This window comes from Lepisma saccharinum, chromosome 8 (genome assembly GCF_977018435.1).
Source record: "Lepisma saccharinum chromosome 8, izLepSacc3.1, whole genome shotgun sequence".
Taxonomy (NCBI): domain Eukaryota; kingdom Metazoa; phylum Arthropoda; class Insecta; order Zygentoma; family Lepismatidae; genus Lepisma; species Lepisma saccharinum.
The window spans coordinates 91,461,372-91,476,885 of record NC_139236.1 but is presented as its reverse complement, the minus strand read 5'-3'; the positions used below and the strand labels follow the sequence as shown (position 1 = coordinate 91,476,885).

Here is a 15,514-nt window from a genome sequence, read left to right as displayed (position 1 = left end):
ATCCGGGATCAATATCCAGAGGGGATCCAGAAACAGAGGTAAATATCCAGAGGGATTCTACAATCCGAGATGAAAATTCGATGCGAGCCCTGGATAGGAGGCGAGAATCCTGAGTGAATTCTGGATCCACGGCGAGAATCCCAAGCGAATCTACTATCCGAGGCGAGAATCCAGAGCGAATCTACTATCAGAGGTGAGAATCCAGAGCGAATCTACTATCAGAGGCGAGAATCCAGAGCGAATCTACTATCAGAGGCGAGAATCCAGAGCGAATCTACTATCAGAGGTGAGAATCCAGAGCGAATCTACTATCAGAGGCGAGAATCCAGAGCGAATCTACTATCAGAGGCGAGAATCCAGAGCGAACCTACTATCAGAGGCGAGAATCCAGAGCGAATCTACTATCCGAGGCGAGAATCCAGAGCGAATCTACTATCCGAGGCGAGAATCCAGAGCGAATCTACTATCCGAGGCGAGAATCCAGAGCGAATCTACTATCCGAGGCGAGAATCCAGAGCGAATCTACTATCAGAGGCGAGAATCCAGAGCGAATCTACTATCCGAGGCGAGAATCCAGAGCGAATCTACTATCAGAGGCGAGAATCCAGAGCGAATCTACTATCAGAGGCGAGAATCCAGAGCGAATCTACTATCAGAGGCGAGAATCCAGAGCGAATCTACTATCAGAGGCGAGAATCCAGAGCGAATCTACTATCAGAGGCGAGAATCCAGAGCGAATCTACTATCAGAGACGAGAATCCAGAGCGAATCTACTATCAGAGGCGAGAATCAAAAGCGAATCTACTACCCTTCGGAATCTGGCAACAGATCTAGGTAGCGAATAATGAATACTAAGCAGATGCAGATCATAAATTTAAAGTAACAGTGACATGATGATTTACTATGAGAGGAAATTATCATGTTGATGATAATGAAGAAATGCTTGAAATGAATCTCATCCTCCCATTACCTGAATACCTCTTCCCCTACAAAAATAACCTAGGACGGAACTTTTTTTTTGCATAGTGTGAGAAACCGCAGCCCCAAAATGACGAAAGGCAAATAAAAAGCAAACGCCGCACTTAACACCGGCGACAGGTGAAAATAAATGCGTTCACTTAAACGTGCCAGCGTGTGAGTAATACCCCGCGTATAACACACTCACCGTGAAATTGAGAGGAGAGAGAAAGAGAGGGAGCTCGAATCTGTCCATGCGTTCACGCACAAACTCTCCAATTAAACCCGTTCGCGGTCGGAATCATTGTTCGCTTTCATTGTTTCAGGCCCCGACGTTGTTAATGTGGCGGCGTTCATCTTCATACGTTGCAACGGGGACAGGGTTCCCCAAAATCACTTTGGCCTCAAGTCATTGTACGGTCGGAAGAAAAAGCGAGTTGTGCAATAAAATTGAATCAGTATTTTCCGAGTTGAGATGTTCAATCATTTCACTGAATACTTAAATGAGTTTGCCTACTCACTTCTGAACCTATCTCATCATTTCTGAGCTCGCATGTTCGAATCTCTAGAGCAAGGTAGCGCAAAAACGGGAGTACACGCTGCTGCAAGGGCTGGGACCCTCCAAGCAATCCCGTTCCCTCGCACGTGTTCATTGGTTGAGCCGTGTCGAATCACTACTTGCGCAGAGATTTCATTTCGCTCCCTCGCTCGCTACACAGATCCTCGGAACACAGTGTAGCTTGTATTCAGAGCTAACTAAAATAACTTCCCATGGACCGCTAAGACGCATGTTTGTTCTTGAATGTACCGCGCGAAATTAGGGATGGTGCAAGATGGTGTCGCATTTGACTGCATCAAAATTGATTTGGTATATTTTACTTCTATTTTCTGCCACTTTTTGATAATCGCGAACATGAGGATGAGTGATGATATGATGCAATTGACGAAGGGACACACTCGCAAACAACCCATGAGAATGCCAGGATTCGAACCCGGGACTTCTGGCGTCGTAGCGCGATGTGCTAACCACTCCGGCATGGAGGCCGGCGGTGCCAAGACCTGAACGAGATCTAGAGCGTAACAGACCTCGGAAAAAGCGAGACGAAAACAGTCATGGTTCGAGAACCTTTCCCGAACCTGTTTTGCATTCTCAATGTCTGTTCTCGCGATTTCTAAGCTACGCCCTTTATTTTAACTTTTTCAAAGCTAGATCTTCTTTCCAGTCTTACGGCAGGCGCCCTATAAGCTGGCAAGGGAAGTGGGGAGCGGGGAAGCGACCAATCCAGCGCGATGAGAAACGCAGCAGCCAGTAGGAGGAGGTTCACGTAGTACTTTTTCCAGCCGCGTCGCCTCTCTGCTGGTGTCTGCGGCGTAATCCCCGCTCCCCACTTTCCTTGTCAGAACTAGGACCGGCCGCCGTAAGATTGGAAAAGACCTTTAGTGGTAGACCAAGTGATACTCAACAATTTCGGATGATCAGGTCAAGCGAAGTACAACTTACCACCACAATAAGAGCATACCTATCGCTCCAGTGGTTGTCATAGATCAAAAATTCCAAACGATGGATTGGTTCACCGATTCTTATAGTCTCGATTAGCCAAAAGTGGCAGAAATGCGATGCTAAATACAAACAAGAAATACCAACGGGTTTTCCCGCGATAGCGTTGACTTGTAATGAAGAGTTACCGGGTTTGATCCTCCGTGGAAGCATATTGCGGCTCGGATCCAACTTCAAACTGCATATCCAGTCCCGATTAGCCTTTATGTGCATAAAGTGGTCGTAAACCCAACTTCCACGAGAAATCAATAAAACACTTTCAAGATGAATTGTCGTTCGAAATGATTTAAAAGAGAGTGTGTGTAGCGTTTTTGATTGATTGATTTGGTGTTTTAAGTCCAATTTATGCAGAGAAAGGCTAATCGTGTCTGGACGTTACCATTGCACTATTGGGGAGGCTTTTGTTTCCTTAGGCTGGTCGAGACGATGAGGTGAATATTAAAACCTACAAAGCAACACTGATACCCAGGCAAGACATTCGGTGTTATTTTAGCCGAATATGCATTTCGTATGAAATTTAGGGCCGTCAGAAAATGGCACATCCCTGCTGCTTCCCCATTCATATTTTTGTGGTGACGTCACTGTCTCATACATTCATTGGCGACATTGTGTGTCGACCATTCAACCTTGGTTTGGTTTGAGTTGGTGTTTTAAGTCCACTTTATGCACAGTAAGGCTAATCGGGACTGGACCTACAGTTTAAAATGGGATCCGAACCACTTGTGCCTCCACCGGGTATCGAACCCGGGACCCCTTGCTTACAAGGCAATGACGCTACCACTGCGCCATGGGGGAGGCCAACCACTCAACCTGCTCGACGCAGGAGATAATATTCCTTCCGTTATAAATGGATTCCACATCTCTCTATGCACCAAGCACGTTTCTCCAAAGCAGGCTGGGCAACCTTAGAGATTTATCCCAGTCCCTCAGTTTCCCACGGAAGCTGCACAGGTGGCAAGCGTGATAGGTCCACTCATTAAAGTTTTCAGGGAACCAACTCATCTGTTCCCACGATAACTCCTGCTGAGCCGTGGATTCGACTCAGGGTCTTCTGCTGCTGGTCAATACCCAAGTCATACAGTAAGACTCAGTGTTGCCAGATACTGCATCTTCTCTGCAACTGCCTTAAAAACGTTCTAACAAATGGCGTCAGTGTGGCCAGGAGCAGAAAATTATTTTGTTAACTTTTCAAAGATCTAACTGAATTGGTGGACTTGTATGAATAAGGCACTGGAAAGGCGGCGGTCCGGGTTCGATTCCTGGTTAAGGTTACTCTGAGCCTTGATTGGTTGATGGATTTAATATATTTAATGTCGCATTCTAACACTTTTGACTAATTTTAACGATAGGCATGAATGGAAATAAGATGAATAGATGTGTGTGTATATATATATATATATATATATATATATATATATATATATATATATATATATATATTTCTGTTTTGTACCATTTTTCATTTGAATTTGGTACAGAGCCTGAAGAAGACCTTGCTAGAAGGTTGAAACGTAACGTTTAGTTTGTTTTAAAATAAAATAAATTCTGCCTTGGTCAGCATATTGGATTTTTGGTTGTCATGGAAACAAGGCATAATGGTGTTATCATTGAATCCTAAATCCTGGAATATTCAAATATCCAACCTTGAATCTGGTATCCGAATCCCGGAATAGATATCCGATTCTTCCAAGATAACGGATCAGCCCACCTAAGCACAATGTGGATTTCGAATAAACTTGGACCGGAAGAACAAAAACACACGGATTTCAAGCACGTGGCGAGGGACACACCACGTAACGTTACACAGGATCTACGCGGCCCCAGGATCGGAAAACGTCACAGTCACGTGACGCAGGCGGACGATGAAGCCGAAATTCCCTAATTTCGCATCCGAGATAAAGGAAAGGGAAAAGAAAGAGTTCCCATTTGTTCCGTAGACGCGGCCGCCTCCTGAATAATGGAATAACTGCACCCCCGCGCACATAAATATTAACACGGTCGCATTTCCGAAAAAAAAGGCAAGAAGCGAACGTCCGTCGCATACGGGAACAGGCCCCAGACACTCGGCGCGGCTTTATTTGTTTCTCCAACTCATCTCCATAAACTGTAGCGGAGGACAGTCGCCGCTATGGAGGAGGGTGGTCAACGCAGAGGCACGTCCTTCAACTGTTGTTTTTTTTTTTTCGGCCGCTGCCATATTGATTCTTCAGGGGATCTGCTAGGTCTAAGGTAGCAAAGAGCGAGATATTTCAGGATTAGTTTAGGCCTATGGAGGAAATTTTCTGTAGATAGAGAAGGAGTCGGAAAAAGTAAGAATACTTTGTCCTGTAGTAGTACCATATTGAAGCCTATGTGACGTCATGTTTACAGGTAAGTGCAAGATTCAGACGTTTAATTAAAGAGTGGAGTGGAGAGACAAAGACTGAGAGAACGGAAAAGAAAAATAAGTTGAGAGAATGGAAGATCGAGAGAAAGGGAAAGAAAGATTGAGAGTCAGAGAGAAAGAAAGAGAGACAGGGAAAGAAAAATAGAGAGAAAAAAAGATCGAGAGAACGGGGAAAAAGAAATTGTGGGAAAGAGAGAGAGAGAGAGAGAGAGAGAGAGAGAGAGAGAGAGAGAGAGAGAGAGAGAGAGAGAGAGAGAGAGAGAGAGAGAGAGAGAGAGAGGGATAAAGAAATAAATCGAGAGAAAATAGACAGAGACGCAGAAAAATAAATTAAAGAGGTGTGTGTGTGTGTGTGTGCGTGCACTGTGTGAGGAGGTGAGGGAGAAGGAAGATAAATGAAAGAAGAGAAATGAAAAGTTAATGGAAGAAAGAGAAAGTGTGTGTGGAAGACAAAGAAGATAAATTAAAGCGCGAGACAGGGGGAAGAAAAGAAAATGGAGAAGCAGAGGATTGTTCGCAGCCTTAGTTAGGACAGAAAAGGCTCGAAATTCGATCAAAATGAGATAAAAACATTACAGAAGTGCTCAGATTGGATCACATTTTCGAGCCTCTTTCATTCATTTTTCAGCAAACATCTGAGCATTTCTGCACGACAGTTGGTCGAAGAAACTTGACAAATGAAATTCGAGGGATGGAAAAAGTCATGCAACAGGCGGGAATAAATTGTAAATGACGTTATCAATTAAGGCAACGACGGTGCGAACGGAGGCAACGACGGTGCGAACAGAGGCAACGACGGTGCGAACAGAGGCAACGACGGTGCGAACAGAGGCAACGACGGTGCGAACAGAGGCAACGACGGTGCGAACAGAGGCAACGACGGTGCGAACAGAGGCAACGACAGTGCGAACAGAGGCAACGACAGTGCGAACAGAGGCAACGACAGTGCGAACAGAGGCAACGACGGTGCGAACGAAGCAGTGCTACACCGTAAAGCGCCTCAATTCAGGAGAATCATTAATCCTTCCCCAAGAGGGGGAAAAACAAATCCCAGCGTCTTCCAGTGGTGGACCATTAGTCACCGGCCACCGTCAAACTCACAATTTCCCGCCATGATTTGAGCTCAACAACTCTTTACCTAGACGGCACGTCACTTCAAATGCCACCCCCCTGTTCCAATTCATGACACATGAATGGTCGCCAGGAGCCCGATTGTTTACAAACGCAATTCAACCGCGATATAACCTGAAGTGGCTATTCATTACAAACCTCTCGGCGGTGCTGCCATCTGTTGGCCGCGGAGAGGCATTGATCCGAAAATGTTCATTTCAGGCCAATTTCACTCCGCTAAGCTCAAAATAAATCACAGAGTCTCATAATAGAATGATTTCATCAAGCTGCATGATCGGTAAGTAAGGGCTCATGCGGTTTTTCCACCAAGCCATGATGAACAACCTGAATCCACTTACGGGAGTAATTTTATTTGATACTTTTTTTCTGCTCAAAGCATGGAGAACATATAGATATATCCGGGCTTAAAGAGGCACGGTTACGGAAACACCATGAACAGTTTAAGGCATTATTTAAGTCACGTGGCATTTTTCATCGTTTAAATTAGTTTTCTAACTGACAGTGTTGCCAAGTACACACAATTATTTTGGAACAGCAATTTAACACATTTCTTGCTGCTTCAGAACCTTGCGTATATTCTCTACCACTAAAATAAAAGTAAAGTAAAAAGTAAAGTGCTCCCCTGTGCTTTGCACACGCCAAGAAGGCTTATAGGGGGTGTGGAGTTAGGGTCCCGCACTTTGTTGATCACGACCTGCCCCCCAGAGTTTCCTCCAGGCACCCACTTTATACGATGCTGGATGGGCGCCAGAGCCGCTTAAACAGGTGAAAAAATCCAGGTTTGCCCCGCCGGGGATAGAACCCGGGTCTCTCAGACGCCATAACCACTGAGCTAGCGCGGCTGCCACTAATATGAAAAAAAAACGTGTAATGATGATACGTCGATTAATTGAGTTTGGACACAAGAGAACTGTAAATTGCTCATGAAATAAGAATGTAATGAACAGTGGCGATAACTTATATGGGCCTATGGAGCTCAAGCCCACCCAATAATTTGTTATATATTGTTTTAGAAAATAAAGTCCCCACGCTAGAAGAAACAAAATGTTTCGCCCTTATGCACCTAAAGAATTGTCACAACTTAATTATTGACAGTGTTATCAAAATAATCCAAAATAATTTGTCATCTTGCCAAGGTCCTGTATTATTTACACTGTCCGTGATCTCACAGTTATTAGGACAGCAGGTTAGGGCTTTTCACCAGAATGGGGATCAACGGGCTCTAAAAACTCTCAAAGTAGGCAGGCAAAAAAACACCGAAAGTAAAAAAATAGGCACTAGAATTGATAAACATAGACAAATATTTTCCGGATTAGGCACTCAAAATGCAGTCAAATAGGCATTTATGAGAAAAATAGGCAATAAGAGCTACTATAAACTTCATTTTTTCCTTCAGAAATGGTCTGAAACTGTTTTTAAATGTAGAAACCTACATTTTGTGGTCAAGGAAAAAAAGGGTCATATTAGTGCAAATACTCAGACTACTAATTACATATAGTTGCTTAAAATTATAAAACAAGACTCCTAGGGTAGCCCACACAATGTTTTTCAAACATTGACGCCACTGTGAAACAACGATGTTTCACAGATCTCTGCGAAGTCGGCGCACATCGCTCAATTGTTTTCTTTGCCATTACATAGAAGCCCAATAGATGGCACTGGCTAAATTCATTATGCAATAACACCTTCACAATCGACATGGCGAAATGATGTTATGTCACATTCATGTATTACTTGGGTTATATTCGTAAATCATTCCAGCTGAGATAACGATGGACCATGACATATAACATACTGCGAGACAGATGTATGCTCACAATGTCCCTAGTTTACAAAAGTATAAATATTTTATATCAGTTGTTTCACTATGTTATTGTTCTCGAGATGTCAACATGCTGGTGGTTCATGAACGCCAAACATTTTAAGGTTCCCTTTTCAGTAAACAACACTTAAGAATAATACATTTAGCAGCTAAAGTTGTTCAAAATATGTTCGTCAATATTTAAGTCCATTTTATGGTCGAAAAGGCAGCAAACACCTTAAAGTGAGATATGAACCATTGTACAGTGCTCTTCCATAGGGACAGGGGCGCCAACATTTGAAAAATCTCAAAAGTCTTGCTTTCATGATACTACGTCATTCACACCACCAACAATGAATCTTTGCTTGTTTTTCTAAATATGTTATTTACTGATTTCAATAAGCAATCCACCACGATTAAATAATAATAACAATAACAACAACAAAGAACAAATTATTGGGTGGGCTCGGGTCCGTTGGCAACACTGCACAGGGGATCGAACCCTGGACCATTTTATTACACGTCGACATATTATCACTACACCATCGGGGAGGCCATTAAGGATGTTTGCACTAATTTATAGAGCAACGATCTCCCTTATATCTGAGGGTCAATGGTTCGATTCCCAGTACAAGCTTATTTCATAGGTTACTGATCTCACCAGAAACATCTGCGAAGCCATTTCTGCAAAACGTTGACTTGGATCAAATTTAACAATAATTTCTATGGTACTGGCAACCCTTTCATCTCGCTCGAGCAGAAGGATGAAATCAGCTGTTGTAAACTATGTACAGGCTCGTGAAGTAAATTATTGTTAAACTGACCGTCAAAGGTCGCTGACATTTCTCTAAATCGGGGAAGGCAATTCAAATAACCAAGTTCTTGATGACCAGAGACAAAGATCTACGTATCCTGGGCATTGGAACGGCCTTGTCTCCAAATGGTCTTTTCAGGGTACGTCATCGGTCAGTCCAAAAAGCTGAGAATAACCGGGAAACGTTGCGTGATTGGACGAAATTCATCAACCGCAGAGAACGTCATTGATAACGCAACAACGAGCCATTGTTGAACGGTATCTAATGCTCATGGTTCTGTCAAGGGCCACTGACTGATCGCCCCTAACGAGGACATCGCGTACGGCCCTTCCCAGGGCCCTTGCTGACATGTCCTGCCTCGTTTCGATACGGTCCACGGCGGGGGGAGACGGGAAGAGAACAGATAACGAGTGATGCATGGAGCTCATTAGTAGGTAACCTGCGAGAAGGTCGAAAGTATGCGCGTGTGAGATATCCGGCTCCAGTAGGCACTGTCCACCATTTACGCAACAATGCTCATGTTGATTTTAAGCGTCAAGGTTAATCGAGAATTGAGCTAGTGGTGCGTGGCCTCCATGGCATGCGAAGATCGCATCTATACTATATTTTTTGGGTAAAATTTTCGTATCCGCAAAACGTATTTCTTCAATTTTACAGGAGAAAGTACTTACCGAACTGACTTTCCGTACACTTTTGAAAGGTCGTGGAAGTGTTTTTTTCCCATCGGTTAATTTATTTCGCCGGTAAATCATATATTTTTGAAGATTAATGTCTCTCCAATGCAGGAAAGCTGTTGCCTCTATGTCCTTCCACTACGTGAATCAAATGTTGCGCGCGTTCGATGATGTAACCTCCGGTGAGTGTTTCCAACCACACCGTTGTTTTCCAAGAACATGACAATTTTAACTATGTTTGCCTAACCTAACCGAACCTAACCTAACCTTGCCGTGCATGGTTCGTGGGGCTATTTATGAATGGTTTGTGGGGCTACATGCATGGTTCGTGTGGAAAAAAATACAAAATAAGTAACACGAAAGTAGGTATTTTTCGATGAAGAAGATTGCAACACTGCATAACCACTGGTCATGGACAACGCTAGTCAAGATTTCTCCGCCATATTGCGTGTAACGCAAGCGAAAACGAACAAAGAAGAATCACTCGATATGTCGAAAATTGAGATTATTTGCGTGAAAATAAACTAAATGTCACCTTCAAGAATCCTTAGGAATGCAGAATACGTAAGTACAAATTTGAAAAAGAAGAAAATAAAGGAATTTCAGATGTTTGGCGGATACTGAAATTTTAATATTTTTTGTAATTATGAAAAGGTTTGTCGAGACTTGAACTAGTGGGATCTAAATAGTTAACCCCTTATGGCTAGTCACGATCAGATGTGCATTTACACGTCTACTTTATCTGTGTAAATATTAATCGCGACTTGAGCTAAGGGGACTGAATCACTAACCCGCATGACTATTTACGTTCAGATCTTATGCACTGTAGTAAATGCTTTTACGTAGATTTTGTGCCTATTTCGGTTAATGGTAAAGAGGATGACTTAGAGTAGATAAATAAGACACTAAGCTTCAAGACATTGCTATTAACGGTCTAGGCTAATTCACTTTTACTTATCTAAGCTCTCAAGATATATCTATTGACGCTTTTGGCTAATTCACAGTCATCTTTTCTCTCTATATTTAAAAATGGATGTATGTGTGTATATGTTTGTTTGTTCAGCAATAACTCTCGAACGCCTGAAGCGATTTCAACCAAACTTGGTACACGTATCACTTGCAACCTGGAAATAAATGTGGGGGTAAGACACCCCTGGCACCCCTAGGGGTGGAGTGGGAAGGGGTGACATATAAAAATAATCAACAACGACCGATATTAAATTCCGGACAAAAACACATGCGTGACTCTATGCAATCCAGCACAACGACAGTGTTTCTCGGGTTGTCTAACGTTCAGGCTGTGTTGCGAATGGAATCCATAGTTTTCGTGACGCTCCCAATCCATTTCAACTCCAAGTTCATCACATATCGGCAATGGGGGGTGAGAGGGGGGGGGGTGAAAAATAAAATGCCACAAATGACCTAGATTAGTGTCGAAACCATAGTTTTCGGAGTCGCTAAGCTAATTGGTGATATTCACGATCACATTTAAAATTAGTTACATTTTACACTATAGTTAGATCATTATTTTCCTGTCTAATACAAGATTGGGATAAATAAATAGCCGGCCAATCAGCTAGTTTTATATAAATCTTCAACACATTTCTATTGACACTTTTGGCTAATTCACTGTAGAATGTTTTGTCAATAAACACTAAAGTGTATATATTGGAGTTCAAGAGTTGATACACTACATGATTTGTAGTCTGTGCGAAGCTGCACATATATTGATGTTCAACTGTTTTGTTCTCGATTATTTTTTTGTTCAGCACTTGTGTTCGTCCGAGTTCGAGGTTTAATAGACTACAGATGTTCTTCATTAACCCAACATACACTGCTATTTTATCTGAACCATACATACATACCTTTCTATTGACGCTTTTAGCTAATTGAATGTCATTTTATATAAATCTTCAACACATTTCTATTGACGCTTTTGGCCAATTCACTTGTCACATTTACCTCGAGGATATTTTCTTATCTCCCAATTCCTGATTCCCTGTTAATTTTCTTCCTTTCACACACAGAGAATTCAGTTGTTTCCACAAATCGAATTGGGCTGTCGTAGTCCAATGGAAACGCAAAGGCATAATGGCAGCTTTAGAGAGGAGCGAAGGCAATCTATTGAAAGGCACGTCGAGGACCTTCTCGCCTGTTCCGAAGCGTCAACGAGTCCCCTGGGAGTGCCGGGAGAGCAACAAATGTCCGCAGGGAAGCGTCCCGGCGCCCTTGGACGTGGCGCCGCTTCGGACAGAATGATGCATCGGCAATAACGCCAGCTGAAGGAGGAGGCGCTGTCGGGCGGCTGCCCCTCCAGGACTCACTTTCAGCTCTGCTTTTATTTAAGTGGTCCCAGAGAGATTGAGACAGGGCATGCGGGGAAGACATCTGTAAGGGAGGGATGTCCAGCAGATCTCCTGGCCTTCTGTTCACTTGAAGGATCAGTTCTACCATTACCTGCTTGCGATTGACTGAATACGATTGCATTGCCATTTTACGTTGCTTTTTCTACTAGTTTGGCTAATCGCGACGATAAGGATGAGTGATATGATGCAATTGATGAAGGGATGCCCAGGAAGAACATCAATGCCCAGGCGGGTATTCAAACCCGGGACCTATGGCGCACTGTTTGTTTTATATATATCTCGTGTAAAGGAGAAAAATAGTTAAGAGAGTCAAGCATCAAATGATAGAAATATCTTGAAGGTTTGGATACAGTATATGTAAATTAATATACAGAACCATGCTTGCATAAAGGTCAAATAAAATTTTTGAAGGTAATATGAAGAACGAGAACATGTAAAATATCTTGAAGGTCTAGATAAAACAACAGTAAGGGCAGAATGAGCATCACAGGAATGAAAGAAAGATTTTCTTGAAGGCTAGATAATATACTCTAAGCTTAGTGGCGTAGCATCTTATGGGAGCTAGGGTCTGCAAAGCGGGTTCCCATTGGGTGATGGGATGTCAGAGCATCGAATCCTTTTTTCCTGATTTTGAAGGCAGAGTCCGCTACTATTGATTTCAAGTAGCTCCCCAATTGTCCTTACGATGCTGGGTCCCACCGGGAATCGAACCTGGAGCCATTCGCACCAAACGAGAGAGCGATGACCATTCGTCTGTGCGAAAGCCTAGATGAATTAGCGCAGGGAGTCAAGCAGGGAGACGATTTCGCTCGAGTGCCAAATAGTTCGTACGGATGACGCTAGATAGCGTACGGAATTGAGAACCACTTCGTTCGAGCGGATAACGCTCGAACAGGCAAAATGGGCGGTATACGCTCGAAGCCCAGTAGTACAAGTATAACCGTAATTTGTCTGTGGTAAAGGGGCTCTCAAATATGGATCGCGAGGTGAATGACGCAGTGAAATTGAAACTTAAGTAAACGTAGTCCATGTTAAAATGTAGTTTAGTCTATCGAACTAATCCAGAGATATATGAAAATGAAATAGATAATTGTGGGCTGAAACTGCCAGGACCGATATTTTACGATTATTGTCACATTAAAACTAAATTACATTGTAAACGCGTGGAAGAATCGAACGAGTTCAGGCGAGCCAAAGTTGTCCCATGCAGGACTCTACTTCACATCTTCAGCATGAAATGAATTAGCCCAGAAGATGTAGCTTGGAACGAAAGTTAGAGATAGAAATAAGCCCAGCGAAGGTAGTTTTTTGGAGTTCATCTGCTTAGGGAATCCAGCAGCAACTTCCGCCAAACCAAGGTGGTAGAAACGTGATCAAACTGAAAAAAAGGAAGGTGGACCAAAGCGAAGAGGACTCTGAGGATCTCACGTAAGTTTAAATATTTAGAGAAGACCATGACCTGCGTATCCCAAGGCGGGAAACAGGCGTAGGCGGCAGAAAAGAAACTAGGAAAGAGAGACGCTCTTCGAAGCCGACACGAGGCAGGAATTTTAACATACAGACCGCCAGGTTCCGTGACTGCAATACATGAAATGGCAGAGGTAGCGCTTCTTCAGATTGTTTGCTGCCCACTTCCCAGAATTTCATTCTTGCAAAGGAACTTTTGTTGATTAATCAGATTGATTTTGTTCTTTATTTTTAACACATACACGTCTTATTGGTTAGTTGCAATGTTTTTTTTCCCGAGTTTTTAGCTTTATGTTGATTAAACGCAATAAAAAGAAATGTCTATCTCAGAAACTCTGCACCGGAAGGCCATTTCCGGTTTCGAGAATTTTCTAGGAAAAGTCCAACCTGACAACGAGACTGACGTTCTCTGAATCGGTTTCCAGGACAACGGTGTGTGTGAAGTTTGTGATATGGAAGAAGCTGGGAAATCTATTTTAAAAGACTATTTTAAAAGAAATGTTCCGCATATTGAGATTCTATAAGTGACAATATATTGTTGTACTGTTCTTAATTATGATGAAACAAACTCTGGTAAAGTGTTATTATTAAATAAACACTTTAATACAAATTTCTACACATGAAGCTCAAATGCATTCTTAAATAACTACATTCACTATAAAAAACAAATTTACAATTTCATATTGGCTTGTCTAAAATAAAAGCAAGTGTAATATATCAAATTTGAATATCTGATGCGTACATAGTGATCCATATTACCGTGCAAATTGTCCATCACCATGTTCGTGCACTTTATTTGACCCAATAAGAGCTTCAAGGATTAAAAGAAAATTCAAAACAAGCTGTTGACAACTTCTGCACAAACATACATAAAAATCCATAGCTTAAAAACACAGGCTGTAAGAGAAAAAATAATGAAAATAGTCATGGACAATTTGCAGGTTAACACTCATGGATCCTACTTACAATACGAAGTCAAATTTATGGGGAAAGGCACATTAATCTGACAGCACGTCCTGAGCAGTCTCAGTGTAGCTGTTAACATAAAGGAGAGTCTCATAACTCTACCGTGCACGGAGATTGGGCAACTATCGTGACGCAGTAATCCTTGGCTCCCCAAAACAGGAACGTCACAATTTTCACCTAGAGTGAAATGAGCTTCAAGATCAGCTTATGAAATCATTGAAACGCCAAGCACTATCGGTGGAAGTACATCAAACGTTTCAGAAATCAACAACTTGTTAAAACTCCACTAGGCACCCGTAGTAACCAATAAAATCCGTCATAAAAAAACCTACCATCTGCTTTCCGAAGACCTAAGGTAAATTTACAACACAAAACCAAAGGTTATCGATGTTGCTGTTACATAAAAACAAAAAACAAGCTGTATGGCCTACATACATACAATAAAACATCAACTTTTAATAAGGTATTAATATATTGTTTAGTATGCAAATTTTAATAGCATTAATTTTAGTTTTAGCTTTGATACGAATTTTAGCTATTTCCCTTCAAAAGTCAATATCGGAAATGCAGGCTGATAGAAATTCATATGTATTTCGTCAGTATCGAATGCGATTCGAAGGTAGGGGTTGTTTGTAGCATAGGTAGGCGAGTAAAAAATATTAAACTCTGACAAATTCATAATTTGGAGGCGTTCATCCGAAAGTGTTTAATTCATGAGATGCAGCGGGCGCTGCGACGACGGCCCAATGAGGATCTGCATTCTCTACCATCCTGGTGCTTCTCAGTGCAGCGCTTGATGCATCACCTGAATGGAACCTGCCTCGATTCTTGTCTGAACCGGTCAACGTTCCATGGCAGACTGATTCAGTGTTGCCAATCTCCGAATGCAGAATTTCCCTTTTACCAGTGTAAATTTTCCCTTTTTTGACTTAAATTTCCCTCGATTTTCAAAACACATCTGAAGCTGTATCTTTGTATTACTATAACTGTTAATCAGGACCTTATATAAGGGGGTTTAGTGGGTTCAAACCCACCATTGAATAAAATACTAAAAACTGATCATAGTTTCATAATGTAATTATCCTAAAATAAACATTTGAGTTTTAAAATAAAACACTAATGTATTGAAAAAATCCCCAAACAAAAAAAAATTAGTCTGCGGCGCAATGATTGTCGGACTTTAAAACCTACCCATTGTCAAAGCTTAGCTAGGGGCCTGCTGTTAAAATTTTTCTTTTGACGCCTGTTTTGCCTGAGGAACAATCTTTATTATTATTATTAAATATTTATGAAAATCATAAAAGTGTGAAGTAATGGGCAGCCACTCAATACGAAATTTTTTCACATGTTTCCCAGATATCTTTTCATCCGCAGATAAATCCCCACGACGTTT

General features: G+C 42.0%; 1 protein-coding gene and 1 non-coding gene across 2 annotated transcripts in view; both read right to left on the bottom strand.

Annotated features, from left to right (window-relative positions):
* The window catches only part of LOC145991298 (tyrosine-protein kinase RYK-like), a 308,147-nt gene that overhangs the window by 129,530 nt on the left and 163,103 nt on the right, over window positions 1-15,514 (bottom strand). The gene's annotated exons all lie outside the window — the stretch shown is intronic.
* TRNAT-UGU (transfer RNA threonine (anticodon UGU)) lies at window positions 3,239-3,313 on the bottom strand. The gene has a single exon. It is a non-coding gene; the product is annotated as a tRNA-Thr (tRNA).